General features: G+C 42.5%; 1 long non-coding RNA gene across 1 annotated transcript in view; it reads right to left on the bottom strand.

The window, feature by feature from the left end:
• Positions 1-10,729, bottom strand: part of LOC124787700 — a 64,528-nt gene extending 53,799 nt beyond the window's left edge. Inside the window, exon 1 of the long non-coding RNA XR_007015992.1 lies at positions 10,660-10,729. This is a non-coding gene — a long non-coding RNA (uncharacterized LOC124787700). The remainder of the gene's footprint in view (positions 1-10,659) is intronic.
• Positions 10,730-19,254: the final 8,525 nt, after the last annotated feature.

Below are 19,254 nucleotides of genomic sequence, written 5' to 3' on the forward strand. Positions count from 1 at the left end.
ACATGTCCAACAGCCGGACACACCCACGCTAGAAGATCACAAGGATACCAATGAGAGTGTTCTGGAGAATGAAGACCGCATCATAGCACCCGCGGCTTTTGTACCGGAACGACGTGAATCTCTTCCTTCCTCAGACACCGAAACTCATTGCCGAAAGCAGAAGTCGCCCAAACGACGAAAAAAAACGCCGCAAGACATCAGAATCGACCATTGAGCCCCCTCCGCAGGACGAAGAAATGCCACATCACTCCGACGGAGAACACGATAACACTTTCTCCTCTGCCACGGAGACGCGTCATCCACAAGACGGTGAACCGTCCGACAGAGATCGTGCGCAAGCCCCGCGCCCAGAAGCCATGGAACATAGCACGCCTGTTGTCACCGACGCCATTGAGCCGACTCGGCCAGCGCTGCCACCTCTCGCCGATGTCAAACCTGCCGGACACCTTTCATGGGCGGATGACACGGATTTCCCACCTCCATCTGATGCGGAAATGAGATCTGTTTCTCTGCTCGACCAAAACTAAAATGGGGGAAGTTTCTACGGCGCATCCTGCGACTTCTATGGACTTCCAGCATCCACAACAACAATCTTCACCAGCTACGACCCTATCAACAGCACGGATCTCCCATCAGGCGTACCGAATAGCTACTATCAATACTAATAATATCGGCTCCCATGCTAAACTTCAACTGCTCCGTGACACGCTAAGAGCAGCGGACATCGACATCGCCCTGTTACAAGAACTGAGGACAGCGACTTGGACTGGGTGTTATGGATATGAGACGTACGCCGCCCCTGCAGCTATGGAACACACAGGCGCAGCCATCCTCCTCCGAGAAGGAATTGCAGTTTCCGATGTCGCATACCTCCCAACAGCGCGAGGGGTGGCCATAACAGTTGAAGGACTCAAAATCATAAATCTCTACGCCCCATCGGGCACTGATAAACGGAGGGATCGCTCCCAGTTCTACGCAGAAGATATCACGCCTTTATTCCTCGGTCGATACGATCATCTCATCGTAGGTGGAGATTTCAACTGTGTTCTCGAGCGCACAGACCAATACCCCCATTTCACCACATGTCCCGAACTTCGCTTCCTCGTCCGCCGCCTTCGTCTCCTCGACACTTGGCGAGTGATACACGGCGACCGCCCGGGGTATACACACATCACGAGCCACTCCGCCAGCCGACTTGATAGAATATACATCTCTAACGCTCTAAAATCAGTACTCCTCGACGCGGAACGTTGGCCGTCTGCCTTTTCGGATCATGACATCTATATCTGTACCATGAACCTACGTCGACAATCTATATGGCGCAGTGCAGGACCCTGGAAACTCAATGTCGCGCTACTGCGGGACCCTGAATGTCGACAACAGGTCACCGACACGTGGCACACCTGTGTTCAACGCATTATGCGTTACGAGACCACACTGCAGTGGTGGTTGCTGTGCGCCAAACCGGCCATCCGACGCACATTGACACACTATGGCAGAGCAAAAGCCAGGTGGAATCACCATACAACTGATTTCTACTATAGCGCTCCACGTGAACTCATGGATCATCCTCCATCCCCGGATCGCCTCACAGAAGCTCAACGCATCAAGGCCAAGATTCTATCCTTGACCAGATGCCGTCTAGAGGGAGCCATTGTACGAGCCCGCAGCCAAGACAGGATTAATGGTGAAGAACCTTCTATGCATCATATTGTTCAAAATGTTCGTCGACGCCGACAGGCTTTAATGACAACTTTAGACTTACCTGATGGACGACGGCTGACTTCGCAAGCTACCATTGCGGATGCATTCACAACGCACTATAGACTTTTCTATCAAGAAGTACCTGCCGGTGCAGAGGCCATTGCTGAGGTTGCCCATGAGACACTTGGTACTCTAAACGCAGCAGCTGCAACCCTCCTGACTGCTGAAGTGACCACCGACGACGTCCAGGGCGCTGTGGCGAAGGGGTCTCTGAATCGATCTCCCGGCCCGGACGGTTTACCTCTCGAATTTTACAGAACCTTCCAAGATTTGATGATGCCACGATGGAGGGACATGTACTGGGAACTTTTGTCCGGCGCGGCGAACCCGCCACCAATGTTCATGGAAGGCTTACTTGTACCAGTCCCGAAACCCGCAGGAGGAACACGACTCGACAGTTATCGGCCGATCACGTTACTCAATTCGGACTTCAAGATTTTCACACGCCTTCTGGCAGTGCGACTCAAACATGTATTACGGGACATTGTCTCCCACGAACAAACATCCTTAGGCGGCGATCGTAATATACAGACGGCCCTCAGTGAATATCGAGATGTGATCGCTGTGGCAACACACTCGCGACTGCCAGGCGCTTTAATCTCCATCGACTTCAAACAAGCGTTTGACCGCGTCAATCATGCATTCCTCAACGCAGTGATGGACCGAATGGCAATTCCCCCGACGTTCACGCAAGTGATTATGCGGCTCCTTCGTGGAGCAACGTCCAGACTTCTCGTCAACGGCAGACTTACAGAACCTATACGAATTGAACGCTCAGTACGGCAGGGTTGCCCTTTGTCGACGGTACTTTATGCCATTGCGATGGAACCACTTATTTGCGGATTACGGCGACGTTTGACAGGTATTCCACTCCGGGATCATATGTTCCGCTGCCGAGCTTACGCGGACGACTTGGCCCTCGTCGTACGTTCAGCGGCTGAAGTACAAGCTGCGATGCAGTGGATTACCCGTTACAGTGCAGGGGCAGGGAGCGCTATGAACGTGGCAAAATCATGCGCCATGAAGATCGGCCGCGGCCTTCCCGCAGACAGCGTAGCTCCATTTCAACTGGTAGACACCATTCGTTGTCTCGGATTGGTGTACACGCGAGACATTCGCCGCACCTCGGCGATCAATTTTCGTGCGCTGCTGCAACGCCTCCGGGCCAACATACAAAATCACATACTACGCCCGCTGAATATGTGCCAGAGAGTCACCTTCGTCAATACCCATCTGGCAGCTCGGATACCCCATATAGCGCAGATTCTGCCCATCACTGCGACAATGGCGGCCAGGTTACAGGCGGCATTCGGCTATTTCATTTGTTCTGGACACATCTTCAAAGTCCAGTATGACGCTCTCACCTTACCGAAGCGGGACGGTGGCCTCGATCTGGTTAATGTGAGAGCCAGGACAACGGCACTTTACACCAATACTATGCTCCGGTTATGGAAAAGCCAAAATGCTAGTTTTACTGGAATGTTGACCACCGAGCTCGCGCCTGTTTCGAGACGCCCACCGACGTCTTTGGCACACATTCCACCTCCGATGTCACATATCGGCCGTTTCTTTTTGGAGTACAGCTACATATGCACCGAGCTCCCCAGGACCAGGAAGACGACCACCCGCGACATCTACCGCCTTCTCCGAAAGTCTCCACCCCGCAACCCCGTCGAAACACGTCACCCCCAGGTTTCATGGCCTACAGTTTGGAAAACGATCCACCAACCATATCACACCACTGACACCACCTCTATGTGGTACCTTCTCGTCAACGGCAAGTATACTACAAGACAGAAACTGCATCGCATCGCAATGGTGGACTCACCCCTGTGCCTCAAGTGCAATGTCGAAGATACAGATTTACATCGTTTTGAGTGTGGGCCAGCAGCAGCTGTCTGGACCCTCGTACAGAAGATTGTGGCTTTCTACCTCCGAGTACCACCACATCACGTTTCTCCCACTATGATGATATATCCCGACACGACCTACTTTCCATCGGCTAAGTGGCACGCCATCACATGGATCAGTGGCATGGCTGTCGACTACCTCTTCCGAGACGACATCGTCGATCCGGCGGACTTTTGGACACGCCTCCAAGTGTATCACCATACCCTTCGCCGGCATCGACACTATCGGGCCACTTTCGCGAACTATTTACAGAGCATTTTCACCAACCCGCCTCAAAGCTGGAATCTCAACAAACCGTGCCAGCCAAGGCTGGACGATCCCACGTTCCCCTTCAATGGTCAATGATAGAATGCATTTTGTTCTGCTGGCGCGCCAAAGTGGAGCATGGCGCGGAAAGTATTCCTATTTTATTTCAGTTCTCTTTCCTCCTCCTCTTCTAAGTTTTTTTTTTTTTTTTTTTTTTTTTTTTTTTTTTTTTTTTTTTTTCTCCTTACACATGTTTATCACTTTCACACATAGCTCTCTATCTGCAGCCTATTTGTTTTCTTTCTCTTGTGCTCCAAAAAAAAAAAAAAATAATAAATAAATAAATAAAAAAATAAATAAAAATAAAAATAAAAATAAAAAAAATAACATAAAGTAAAAAAAGAAGTGCTGCTGATGGTGAGACTGTACACTCATTTATGTTACCAAAAAAAAAACATACAAATACAAAAGAAGGCCGTTGCGGAAATATAGCTACCTTTTATGTTTTACGTTTTCAAAGGATATTGTGTTATTTATGAAGAACGTCGTCTTTTATTTTCATACCCAAGAGGTTTTTATTTGTTTTCTTAAAAAAAAATGGTAGAGCACTTGCCCGAGAAATTAAAAAAAAAAAAAAAAAAAAAAAAAACAAAAAAAAAAAAAAAAAAAAAAAAAAGCTGGTAGAGCACTTGCCCGCGAAAGGCAAAGGTCCCGAGTTCGAGTCTCGGTCGGGCACACAGTTTTTTAAAAAAAAAAAAAAAAAAAAAAAAAGTTGGTAGAGCACTTGCCCGCGAAAGGCAAAGGTCCCGAGTTCGAGTCTCGGTCGGGCACACAGTTTTAATCTGCCAGGAAGTTTCTGACAGAACACTTTGCACCACCCGCATGTTGCATCATTCGACAAGCCGATACCTTGCGGACGATGGGCGACACCAATATAGCGGAATTTTCTACCACGGTGAATAGTCCTTCATAGTGTCAGAAAACGTGCTTTAAACCATCATCTCACATTATGCTAACTTATTAGTCCCCAGATGACCTGTCTCAGAAGGTTCTAATTACCAAGGGTCCGCTTTAGATGGACTATTTGGCCATGGAAAAAATCAGGGTTTATTCTGTTCACGTATATTCTGAGGTTAGTGACAGCTTATACATATAAATAACATCCTAAAGTGAAATCAAACAAAGTGTACAGCATAAGAAATATGTGACGTAGGGAAGTCTCTCGAAGTGAAAAATCTATGGTTTATCACTTAAATTTGTCATTCCTTGGAACCCTAGAGAAAATGTAAGATATAGATTTTGAACACATCTCTGTGTGCTAGTTAATGAATGTTTATCGAACCACTGTGAGAGATGAAAGAAGTGACTAGTCCCAGGACTGACAAGGATAGAAACCCAACCCTTTATATTTCCGGTGTGGCACTTACTCATTGACCCAATGGGCTAGTAACCATAAAGAAATCCATGAGGAGGTCAGAGAAGCCTGAATAGCGTGCTGTACGAAATTTTTGAATTAACACCGCAGTTTTCGACCAACCTGTTCTGGGCTAAGGGTATCTTTCTTAATATGATATCCTAGAATTCAGCGAAGTCGAAATAAGAGGCGTGAACAAACTGCCATATTTTAGCAGCAGACTGTAGACATAGATGTCGTCACAAATGCAACATGGAAAGTGGAAAACCATAGCTAGCAGTAAACATCCTTGCTTAAAATGAACATTATTGACTGAAGCAAATATTTGTTGTTTGTGGAAATTCCAATTCTCCATGTTTGCTAAATTAAGTACGATGCGTTGTCAACCATATGTTTTCTGAACTTAGAGGTTTGATTGATTTAGATAAAGGTAATTTTTTAACGAAAGTCTACTACTTTAGAGCCAGTGTATTTAAGATGACTGGACTAATGGAAGTCCCACCGATAAGGTAATTGATTTGGGCTCCAAAGTCCGAACATCATCTATTGATTTTGTAAAATACATCAAGTAAAAATTAAAATGATTCCTAACAGCTACGTCAGCATGTCACAATTTATATTTTCATTAACCATTTCACATTTTGTGAATTATGGTATAAATAACAAGATATAATAATTTTTTCAAATATTGAACTTTTCCGCCTAAATAGTGTAAGAAGTTGGTCTCAGTATCTGAGCTACAGTGTGGAAAGGAGTGTCGAGGCGGCCCTCGTGGCTTGCAGAACTTTGTAAAAAGTGAGTGTCGAATAGAACTGTACAGTGTGAGGACCTGAATTAACATGCACAGAGATCAGGGCATAATATATCGTTCTAGTGCTAAGACTAATGTTAAAATGTAGAAAGGAGTCGGAAAGAGAATACGTCAATTATGTTATGGACTCTTCAGGATAAGATGGAATTATGAAAGGTACATCACAAGTCCGCTTGACGGCGACTGTGCAGCGTATTATTACTTCGAATAATGTTGAATCGATATGAATCTGGCGTCATTAGAATTTCACATTCTAATATTTATAAATAAGCTGCAAGACTTGAAGCTGAATTTTTGTGAAACATCCTGGTCAGAGAGGGGGTGCTTGCATAGTGTTTAATGAGGTGAACTTTGAGCCATCGGGTTTTCGGTATTTAGTCAATAAACAAATGAATTAAAGACAGAGGAGTTACAAGCAGTAATCATTTTCCGAATAAATAGTGAATTCTTTATTGCAAAAAACTTTCCTTTTTATTAAAGTTTTGTAATTTTAAAATTGCCGATTTCACTGGTTATTGTGATCCATGTGACAGAGACTGCATATAATATTGTTACCTCAGATAATGTTGAATCTTTATGAACTTAATGTCATTGGTGTATTGCTTCGCAGTGATTATAAATAAACTACGAGCAAGACGTGAGGCTGCTTTATGGGGTGCCAAATACTGAACAACTGCACACCTTATTCGTGAAAAGTCCTATGCTGCTTCTATACTGTTTAATGAAGCGCACTTTGAACCACGTCGCTTACAGTGTTAAAACTATTTAAGACAGAGGAGTTGCACTCGGTATCGAGTTTTTGCATAATATCCTGAAATCGTTAGCTCCGAGAAAATTTTGATGTCGTCACAAATGCAACATGAAAAGTGGGAAACCATAGCTACCACTAAACACCCTTGCTTAAAATGAACTTATTGACTGGAGCAAATATTTATTGCTTGTGGAAATTTCAGTTCTCCATGTCTGCTAAATTAAGTACAATGCGTTGTCACCCATATCTTTTCTGAACTCAGGGTTTTGATTGATTTAGATAAAGGTAATTTTTTAACAAAAGTTTAATACATTAGAGGCAGTGTATTTAAGATGACTAGCCTAATGCAAATCCCACCTAGAAAGTAATTGATTTGGATTCCACAGTTCTAAATCGTCCGAACATCGCTCACTGATTTTGTAAAATATATCAATCACTCCCTAACAGTTACGTCAGCATGTCACGATTTGTATTTTCATTAGGTATTTCACATTTTACAAATTATGGCATAAATAACAAGATATAATAGCTTTTTTTAAATATTGAACTTTTCCCCATAACTGGTGTAAGAAGTCGGTCTCAGTATCTGAGCTACAGTGTGGAAAGGAGTGTCGAGGCGCACCCCTCGTGGCTTACAGAACTTCGTAAAAAGTGAGTGTCAAATAGAACTGTACTGCGTTAGGACCTGAATTAACATGCACAGAGATCGGGGCATAATATATCGTTCTAGTGCTAAGACTAATGTTAAAATGTAGAGAGGAGTCGGAAAGAGCATACGTCAATTCTGTTACGGATTCTTCTGGATGAGATGGAATTATGAAAGGTATTCCGGCTCAAGGTACATTCCAAGTCCGTTGACGGCGACTGTGTAGCGTATTATTACTTCGAACAATGTTGAATCGATTTGAACCTAGCGTCGTTAGAATTTCACATTGTAATATTTATAAATAAGCTGCAAGACTTGAAGCTGAATTTTTATGAAGCATCCTAGTCAGAGTGTGGGTGCTTGCATACTTAATGAAGTGAACTTTGAAATGGCTCTGAGCCCTATGCGACTTAACACGTGAGGTCATCAGTCCCCTAGAACTTAGAACTACTTAAATCTAACCAACCTAAGAACATCACACACATCCATGCCCGAGGCAGGATTCGAACCTGCGACTGAAGCGCCTAGAACCGCTCGGCCACACAAGCCGGCGAAGTGAACTTTGAGCCATCGGGTTTTCGGTATTTAGTCATTAAACAAATGAATTAAAGACAGAGGAGTTACAAGCAGAACTCATTTTCTGAATAAATAGTGAATTCTTTGGTTGCAAAAAACTTTCCTTTTTATTAAAGTTTTGGAATTTTAAAATTGTCGATTTCACTGGTTATTGTGATAGGAAAATGTTTTTAAATAAGGTGTGGTTCCCGCCTCTTCTGGACAAGACAGAATTATGTACGGGGTAAGATAAATTAGAAATCCATGTGACAGAGACTGCATACAATATTATCACCTCAGATAATGTTGAATCTTTATGAACTTAATGTCACTGCTGTATTACTTCGCAGTGATTATAAATAAACTAAAGCAAGACGTGAGGCTGATTAATGTTGTGCCAAATACTGAACTACTGCACACCTTATTCGTGAAAAGTCCTATCCTGCTTCTATACTGTTTAATGAAGCGCTCTTTGAACCACCTCGCTCACAGTGTTAAAACAATTTAAGATAGAGGAGTTGCAATTAGTATCGAGTTTCTGCATAAGATCCCGAAATCGTTAGCTCCGAGAAAATTTTGATGTCGTTACAAATGCAACATGAAAAGTGGAAAACCATAGCTACCACTAAACACCCTTGCTTAAAATGAACATTATTGACTGAAGCAAATATTTATTGTTTGTGAAAATTCCAGTTCTCCATGTTTGCTAAATTAAGTACGATACGTTGTCACCCATACCTTTTCTGAGCTCAGGGTTTTGATTGATTTAGATAACGGTAATTTTTTAACGAAAGTCTAATACATTACAGCCAGTGTATTTAAGATGACTGGCCTAATGGAAGTCCCACCGAGAAGGGTTCCACAGTTGTAAATTGTCCGAACATCATTTACTGATTTTGTAAAATATTTCAAGTAAAAATTAAAATGATTCCGTAACAGTTATGTCAGCATGTCACGATTTATATTTTCATTAGGTATTTCACATTTTACAAATTATGGCATAAATAACAAGATATAATATTTTTTTCAAATATTGAACTTTCCCTCCGAAACAGTGTAAGAAGCTGGTCTCAGTATCTGAGCTACAGTGTGGAAAGGAGTGTCGAGGCACCCTTCGTGGCTTGCAGAACTTTGTAAAAATTGAGTGTCGAATAGAACTGTACAGTGTCAGGTCCTGAATTAGCATGCACAGAGATCAGGGCATAATATATCGTTCTAGTGCTGCGTCTAATATTAAAATGTAGAGACGAGTCGCAAAGAGCATACGTCAATTTTGTTACGAACTCTTCTGGATGAGATGAAATTATGAAAGGTATTCCGGCACAACATACATCACAAGTCCGCGTGACGGCGACTGTGCAGCGTATTATTACTTCGAACAATGTTGAATCGATATGAATCTGGCGTCGTTAGAATTTCACACTGTAATATTTATAAATAAGCTGCAAGACTTGAAGCTGAATTTTTGTGAAGCATCCTAGTCAGAGAGTGGGTGCTTGCATACTGTTTAATTAAGTGGAATTTGAGCCATCGGGTTTTCGGTATTTACTCAATAAACAAACGAATTAAAGACAGAGGAGTTACAAGCAGTGCTCATTTTTGAAAAAATACTGAATTCTTTGGTTGCAAAAAGCTTTCCTTTTTATTAAAGTTTTGGAAGTTTAAAATTGTCGATTTCACTAGTTATTGTGATGGGAAAATGTTTTAAATAAGGTGTTGTTCCCGCCTCTTCTGGACAAGACAGAATTATGTACGGGGTAAGAAAAACTAGAAATCCATGTGACAGAGATTGCATATAATATTATCATCTCAGATAATGTTGAATCTTTATAAACTTTATCTCATTGGTGTATTACTTCCCTGTGATTATAAATAAACTACGAGCAAGACGTGAGGCTGATTTATGGTGTGTCAAATACTGAACTACTGCACACCTTATTCGTGAAAAGTCCTATCCTGCTTCTATACTGTTTAAGGAAGCAAACTTTTAACCACCACGCTTATGGTGTTAAACTATTAAAGATAGAGGAGTTGCGATCAGTATTGAGTTTCTGCACAAGATCCCGAAATCGTTAGCACCGAGAAAATTTTGATGTCGTTACAAATGCAACATGAAAAGTGGAAAACCATAGCTACCACTAAACATCCTTGCTTAAAATGAACATTATTGACTGAAGCAAATATTTATTGTTTGTGGAAATTCCAGTTCTCCATGTTTGCTAAATTAAGTACGTTGCGTTGTCACCCATACCTTTTCTGAGCTCAGGGTTTTGATTGATTTAGATAACGGTAATTTTTTAACGAAAGTCTAATATATTAGAGCCAGTGTATTTAAGATAACTGGCGGAAATTTAAAATGGTCGATTCCACCTATTATTGGATTATTTCGTGATAATAAAATGTTGTCCGAGGTGTTCTTTGATTGAGAGGCTGTGCATAGTGTTTTGATACGGTGAAGCGACGTGCCACGTGCTGTTGCCGCCCGTTTAACGCCGGCACAGTCGCAGGTGGGCAGCCGGTGCAGGTGCTTCGAGAACGGCGAGACGTCGCTGGCGGCTTACCCCTCTCCTTGGCCCACTGGATCCTCTTCTGCTCGACGAGGGAGAGCCGCTTGCTGACGGAGGCGGCCATGGCCCGCGCTCTTCTGCGGGTCTCGCCTCGGCCACGCCGCGCCGGCGGCCGATCGATGTCTCCTGGGAGACCCAGGCCGGCCCACCTGGCTCGATACCGCGAGGAGGAACGACCTCGCGCGGCGGCTCCTGCGGGCTCGTTTCGGTTCTTTCCACCGGACGTGTGCCGTCAGGCGACGTGCGAGGCCGGCAAATTGCGGCACTTCTGGTGAAACATAGGCGGCGACGTCATAGCTACTGCATTCTTGCTGACTCTCCGTGAAGCAGACCGCAGTGGAGCCCTTGCATGTCCTCCTCACAAGATGGCAGCACCATATCTGATGGTTCGCGAAGAGTTGTCATACTTGCTTCGCAGCAGGTGAATTTGTTTTAAATTTGTTAATGGGTTTGGGGCGTCACCTATACAGATTAGAGACAGCCCCAGAGCCATGAAAAACGGGTTTCTGTTATTTCCATTGAAACAGAAGTTTAATCAATGATCTAAGAAAATTAACAAACACACACACACACACATACACACACACACACTCACTCACGAAGAGACCTCGTCAGGCAAAAATAAATAAATAAATGCAGAGTAATGAAATTTTGGAAATACACTACTGGCCATTAAAATTGCTACACCAAGAAGAAATGCAGATGATAAACGGGTATTCATTGGACAAATATATCACACTAGAACTGACATGTGATCGCATTTTCACGCAATTTGGGTGCATAGGTCTTGAGAAATCAGTACCCAGAACAACAACCTCTGGCCGTAATAACAGCCTTGATACGCCTGGGCATTGAGTCAAACAGAGCTTGGATGGCGTGTACAGGTACATGCAGCTTCAACACGATACCACAGTTCATCAACAGTAGTGACTGGTGTATTGTGACGAGCCAGTTGCTCGGCCACCATTGACCACACGTTTTCAATTGGTGAGAGATCTGGAGAATGTGCTGACCAGGGCAGCAGTCGAACATTTTCTGTATTCAGAAAGGCCCGTACAGGACCTGCAACGTGCGGTCGGGCATTATCCTGCTGAAATGTAGGGTTTTGCAGGGGTCGAATGAAGGGTAGAGCCACGGGACATAACACATGTGAAATGTAACGTCCACTGTTCAAAGTGCCGTCAATGCGCATAAGAGGTGACCGAGACGTGTAACCAATGGCACCCCATACCTTCACGCCGGTGATACGCCAGTATGGCGATGACAATACACGCTTCCAATGTGCGTTCCCCGCGATATCGTCAAACACGGATGCGACCATCATGATGCTGTAAACAGAACCTGGATTCATCCGAAAAAATGACGTTTTGCCATTCGTGCACCCAGGTTCGTCGTTGAGGACACCATCGCAGGCGCTCCTGTCTGTGATGCAGCGTCAAGGGTAACCGCAGCCATGGTCTCCGACCTGATAGTCCATGCTGCTGCAGACGTCGTCCTCTACATCCGTCTTATTAGAACAAAGTGATGCTAATTTAGTGCCTAAGTGGTATACTAGTAACTGTTTATCTGCTGTAGCTAGCAGAGACACTCTCCTGGTCCTCTTAACTGATTCTTTAACTTTCGTAATCATAGTTGATGTAATGACATCACGATCGCTAATCCCCGTTTCTATACCGACATTGTAGGTCAAATCTGGCCTATTTGTAGGTAGAAAGTCTAAGATATTTCCACTGCGAGTGGGCTGCTGAGCTAGTTGCTCATGACAGTTCCCAGAAAACGCGTTCAAAAGTATTTCGCACGACTGTCTGTCTGTAGCCCCCACAATGAATCTATAGACCGCCCAATCTCTGTTCTCTAGGTTAAAGTCGCCTCCAACTACACTACTGACCATTAACATTGCTACACCAAGAAGAAATGCCGATGACAAACGAGTATTCATTGGACAAATATATTATACTAGAACTCACATCTGATTACGTCCCGATCTGTTGACTCAGGGATCGAGACGTGTCTACACGATCCGTTACAGCCATACGGATAAGATGCCTGTCATCTCCATTGCTAGTGATACGAAGCCGTTGGGATCCAGCACGGCGTTCCGTATTACCCTCCTGAACCCACCGATTTCATATTCTGCTAACAGTCATTGGATCTCGACAAACGCGAGCAGCAATGTCGCGATACGATAAAGCGCAATCGCGATAGGCTACAATCCGACCTTTATCAAAGTCGGAAACATGATGGTACGCATTTCTCCTCGTTACGCGAGGCATCACAACAATGTTTCACCAGGAAAAGCCGGTAAACTGCTGTTTGTGTATGAGAAATTGGTTGGAAACTTTCCTCATATCAGCACGTTGTAGGTGTCGCCACCGGCGCCAACCTTGTGTGAATGCTCTGAAAAGCTAATCATTTGCATATCACAGCATCATCTTCCTGTCGGTTAAATTTCGCGTCTGTAGCACGTCGTCTTCGTGGTGTAGCAATTTTAATGGCCGGTAGTGTATATTAGATAATTTCCATAAACATAAAGAAAATTACATCTATGGTGATCGCACAGGTTGATGTGGCGCATGGTTAATTGCTAAACTTGTACAAGAGACTGTAAAAATAGGTGGCGGAATTTTGCTAGTTCGGAAGTGCAATAGATAATAAATGAAAAGCGCTAGTTTGCTTTTGTTCTACAGTATTAATTTATTGTGTTTACCGGTTTTCGGTTTACAACGCCATCATCAGACATTTACTGACTGTTGTCACCTAAGAAATCACAGTGTCTGTAAATGATATTGGAAAAGAAGTTACACATATAGACTGAAGCACAAAGGCACAGTTTGGTGGTGCCGCGTGGAGTGGCCACACGGTTTGAGGCGCCATGTCACGGACTGCGCGGGCCTTCCTGCTGGAGGTTCGACTCCTCCCTCGGGCATGGGTGTGTGTGTTGTTCTTAGCATAAGTTACTTTAAGTAGTGTGTAAGTCTAGGGACCGATGACTTTAGCAGTTTCGTCCCTTAGGAACTCACACACGTTTTGTGGGGCGGTAATGCAATGCTAAAAGTAAAAAGCGTAAAAGTAAACAATGTCTGTTCCTTCATATTCCCCCATTTCTGTATTCATTGAGTTCTTTTATTAAATTGAAATTACCTATTTAATCCATATAGTCTGTAGTTACAATTGCTAAGTCTTTCTTTTAACTGGTACTTGTATTGCTTTCCATGTTTAATATCTCTTGAACTTTTCTCGTCAAGTACTGTTTTTATTTTATTTGGCTCATTTATTTAATGCAAACTGTTACATAGGCACAGTTTTTAAGTATATTGTTAATGTTTTTCTTGTTTGATTCCTTGTATGTCGTTCATTTTTTCTTTTTAAAATCCAGTACCACCATACTCTCAAAGATGGCATTTACTGTACATTCGCTCATGTACCTCCATTTTCTTGCATTTATTCATTTCTGTTTATCTTACTGATATTGCTTGATTCTTTATCTACTATGTAGTCACAACTGATTATTCTTTTTTTTTTTCATTGGTTTGTGAATCATTCTCCATGTTTTATAGCTCTTGAAGTAGCCTTGTCAAGTACCGATTTTATTTTATTTTATTGGTTTTGTTTGTAATACAAACTGTCATGTTGTCATGCTTTACCAGTTTTGTATGAAAGTTTTATTCCTGCATATTCCCTTTATATTTATTTACTGTTCAGCTTTTTACTTTTTACATTGCATTATCACCACAGTGTCGAAGATGTCATTTACTGTGCGTCTGAGCTTCAGTCCAAATGTGTAACTTCTTTTCCAGTATCTTTTACAAACATTGTCACTTCTGTGATGACAATAGTCAGTAATTGTCTAATGATGCGCTTGTAAGCTGAAAACTGGTTAGCACAATAAATTAACATTGTAGAACAAAAGCAAACTTGCGCTTTTAATTTATTATAAAGTTGTTCTACCAAGAAGCGACGGAAGATTCAGTTAGTATACAATAGGTAACAAAAGAAAGTTTCGATATAGTCCAAAAATTTGAACCATCACATCAGAAAGAATTCATGAAAAGTTATGAGCTGAGCACAGATCTGTATGGGTGCGAAACCGGAGCAGGACAGGAAAGTATCAGCTGTCTTTGAAAGTTGCAGGAAAGTGTTGAAGATCGGATCGATTGATCAAGTAAGCAATGACGATGTTCTGCAGCAATTACAGGAGGAAAAAACTTCCTAATAAAGAACATAATGTATCGAACAGATAGAATGGTTGGGGACATATATAGCATGAGTCATTACTGAAAGCTATAGATGAAGTGATGGTGGAGGGAAGTAATTGCAAAGACAGACCTAGGTGTGTGCGTATGAAGCCAATGACGTTTGGTGTTGTACTTGTGAATAGCTGGAGAGGGCATGAATGGATAGCTGCAGCAAACCAGCCTTAGAGTAGGTGACCGGAACAACAATAATGATACACTGTTTCATAAGGATATTCACCAGGAAACCCCGGTGCTGAGTCCAGCTGTAGAGGGGGCGGCCGGAAAGTGTTTGGTGTTCTGGGTGTGGAGTGTTCCGATAGGCCGGAGTGTCTGCAAACAGATCAGATCACTGTTCACACATGAGCAAGGGGACAAATTTCTCGACCTGGTCGTGAAAGGAGTATTTTGGGTAAAAAAATGTACTTCTTTTTTCCCGTGGTTCGCTTTTGGATAACTACGCATTGTACATTGTTCCAATGCGTAGATTCCATCACTGAAGTCTTTACCAACCGCATAGCAGAAAACATAGGGTTCTAATCAGTCAAAATAACAAGCTGGATTTAGATGTAACTACAGTACAATGAATCGCTTACAGCACGACAATCAATTTATGCAGTATCTGCAAGATAAAATGGCCCCACCTCAATAATACACATATTCAGTAATAGCAAAATATCAATTTAATAACAGTCCAATAAAAATTTTTTTAAGAATTTTGGTGAGGTCTGATTCAACAGTCTTAGTGTCATTATTGAACGGCATCATGCCGCAATTTGCTGTTAAAAATATTATGTATTGCTATCGGATGACACGTCATTGCCAAGCATTCTGAAAGCAGTCGCCAAATAAAATACTCTACTGTTAAAAAATTAAGTAACAGAACTGTAAAAGTAAAAACATAAGCGTACTTACCTGGCATGTTGTAACCTACTCTGCAATATTAAGGTGTGACGTGCTGGAACATAGTTCTCACCAGTGTGAAACCAAATACATGTGGTGGTATTTTTGTACCTCACTGTTCCACATACCATACAGCTAACATAATAACAGCAGAAAGTAAAATCATCATCCTCCCTTGTATACCATGCTTGTGTATCCAACGTGGTGGATGAATTACACTGGTAGTAAAACGACAGAGACGTAGGCTAAACAGACAAAGAGCGTAAGCTTGAGGGTACAAAAATGTTAGTATGTTGAGTCTACATCATGTTGTTTGCAGAATGTGTAAATAGAAAGGACGACTTTGGCGATAAACATATAAAACCTAGAATGTAAATCAGAATTAGGTAATGCCTACATACATCAGAACATCTACGTCTAATAGCAACTGACACCTTGAATAAAACATGACTGCCCTTGGCACAAGAAACAACATATTAAAATAGAGGTGTAACAGGTTCAAGAACCCTAAACGTAAATTCAGTTAGCGTTCCACATAAAAGTACATGCATACAGACACACATGCTTTGTCATATCATGTATGCGACGCACTAACGTGAACGTTCTCATTTTAACTAAGAGATAGCTAGATATACAAGTACACATACATCTAATCACAGTTGCTCCCTCCCTTCTCTTCTCTTCCCTTCTTTTTCCTTTTCCCAGTCCCCTCCCTCCCCCCCTCTTCCCCCGGGCTTCCTCTCCCCCTTCCTCCCTCCCCCCTATCTCCCCTGCCCGTGGCATCTCTGCTCTCCCCTCTCGCTCTCCCACTCCCTTTCCTCCTCCTCCTCTCTTGGCAGGTCCCCCGACTCGCACACGCAAAGTGAACTTTCGCGCGCCGGAGATCATCGCCTTCTGTGTCTCGTGTGTGTGACGTCGTTTAGTGTTTTTGGTGTCCGCCGTCCCACTACTACGTTCACTTGTGCCGTCGGATTCGTCAGTGTTCTGTGCGCCGTGCCAACGTGTTTTCAGTGTTGTTATCGTCACGTGTGAACGACTCCGTGTTTTTTGTGTCTCTGTGACCTCTCTCTTTTGCCCGTCATTTTGTTTCATTATCATGCTCCGTTCTTCTACTATTGTAAACGCTATGGCTGAAGAGCGGCGTAGTGTGCCGCTGCCAGCCTACCTGATTTGTACAGGCTTTAAAATAACAATAAAGTAAAAAAAAAATCACAGTTGACATGTTGTGTAACAACACTGAAGCGACTACGCAGTCACAGTCAACAACACCAACGAAATACGAGTGTGAAAGAGGAAGAGGAGTTTTAGATGTAAATTAAAGACAGTGGTCTACACAAGTAAAACAGGCACATACAATAAAAAAGATTGTGATATCACGAAAATGATGCACAAATGTGAACCTAGGAGGGATAAAACATGTATTAATAATAACAAGTGTAGCCTAGAATACTTGCCAAAACCAAAAGTGCACATATCCCAGCCTTATTTGAAAACAGTGTCTTATAAGGTGTTTCTGTTTTTAAGTTACATCGATTTAAAAATTATAAAATATACTAAAAATGGTCGCCATGTATCTCTATGAATTTTTGTGCTCGTGAAACAACATTGAAACCCGCTGTACGGAGAAGTGAATCATCGGTGTTTCTGTACACCAGCGTATGTTTTCTTTCAGCTGGTCTGTCGTCTTTGGGTTATTTTCGTACACTTTTCCTTTGAAATGTCCCCATAGATTAAAAAAACTGAAGGAAACATTTCCGGTGAAAGACGCAGTCACAATCGCCTGCTTCCTGTGCGCTCTTCTATGTGGAGGCTACATGAATACGAGGCAGTGATTAATGAAATACAGATATGTGACACGTAGCTCGATTCTGCTGGAAACAGCAGTACTGGCGTTCATGTTCATTTAGTTGAGGGTAGAAGTTCTCGAAATTTGAAGGTAAAGTCAGTATTGACAGTGCTTCTGAAGAAAATGGCGCTGATAATTCGACCGCTAGAAACCGCGCAACAATCTCCACATTTGTTTAATCGTGAAGAGGAATTTGATGTACAAAGTGAGGGTTTTCGGTGGGACAGCACCAATTTGTGTGGCCATTCACATGACCAGAAAGGTGAAACGAAACTTGTTGTCAGGTCAAGTTCATCATCCACCATATATTTAAGCAATACTTCCCTGCTTTCTTCATTAACTAGAAGCTATATGCTAACATGTAAAATGAGAGAGGGTTTGAGATGTAATGTCTTAATTACAGAATGACAAAATATACATTTAACATACGTCAGTTGCGAACAACTGCTTCGGAAGTTTGAACTGAAAGCTTATAATTACGCTTAGAATTTAAAACATTGTCAGTGGACCGTTATTTTATCACCAACTCCTAGCATTACTTTTTCCTGGAAACTGTGGTTGGAGAACGGTTCATGAAAAACTTCGCGAGTGTCCTGAACCAGTACGGATGTAAGCTTCAACTATACACACCCTTTCATTCACATAATATGGCATGCTTTACTTGAATAACTCAGAGAACGACGAAAAGAAACTCACAACACTTTCAAGAAACAATCGTCAAATGAAGCTGTGACAATTAATCACGCCCGTCACGTGATCAGAACATCGAGCAAATGAGAAATAATAAATACACAGCTTTTTGTTTACGGAACGGGGCAGATTTTGTCTTGGACGTACCGTAGAACGGAAAAATAACTTTGACGTGTCACTTTGCCTGGGATTCAATTATTTTTTAGAAAGCTTTTGACTTATTTTCTACTGAATCCGTACCAACAGCGCTTGAGAAACAATGTACTGATTCAGCCCATGGTAGTATAGATAAATATACACATCACTGTTATAGCTTCCGTTAGATGGAAGTTTACAATTGAAAGTGGAGTTAGGGGAGGTGGATTCATTTCCTCAAATCTATTCTCACCAACCTTACAGGACGTTTTCAGTTCCATAAATGGATAAAAAGCCCAAATTTTATTTAATTTAGTTGTATGGCTAGGGCCCCCCGCCGGGCAGGCCGTTCGCCGGGTGCCGGTCTTTCAGTTTTACGCCACTTCGGCGACCTGCAGTCGACGAGGATGATAGGATGATGATGAGGACAGCACAACGCACAGTCACTGGGCGGAGAAAATTCCCCGACCCAGCCGGGAATCGAACCCGGGCCCAGAGAATTGACAATCCATCACGCTGACCATTCAGCTACCGGGGGCAGACAAAAAGCACAAATAATACTTGTCATAGAAAGAGCCACCAAAATATTGCTGGTGAGATTATGATGTTTACCTCTAGCGCAGACGAAGTTAAGAAATTAACCGAAGAATTCATTTGTGCAAGTTAGAACTTATGTTCGAAAGTCAGTTATAATTAGATCAAAAAAGTTTAATCAATACAAATAAAAAAGAAATTGTGCAAATTACCAGTGACGTCGATTGTTCATTGAGAGTTTGGGCAATT

This window comes from Schistocerca piceifrons, chromosome 3 (genome assembly GCF_021461385.2).
Source record: "Schistocerca piceifrons isolate TAMUIC-IGC-003096 chromosome 3, iqSchPice1.1, whole genome shotgun sequence".
NCBI lineage: Eukaryota > Metazoa > Arthropoda > Insecta > Orthoptera > Acrididae > Schistocerca > Schistocerca piceifrons.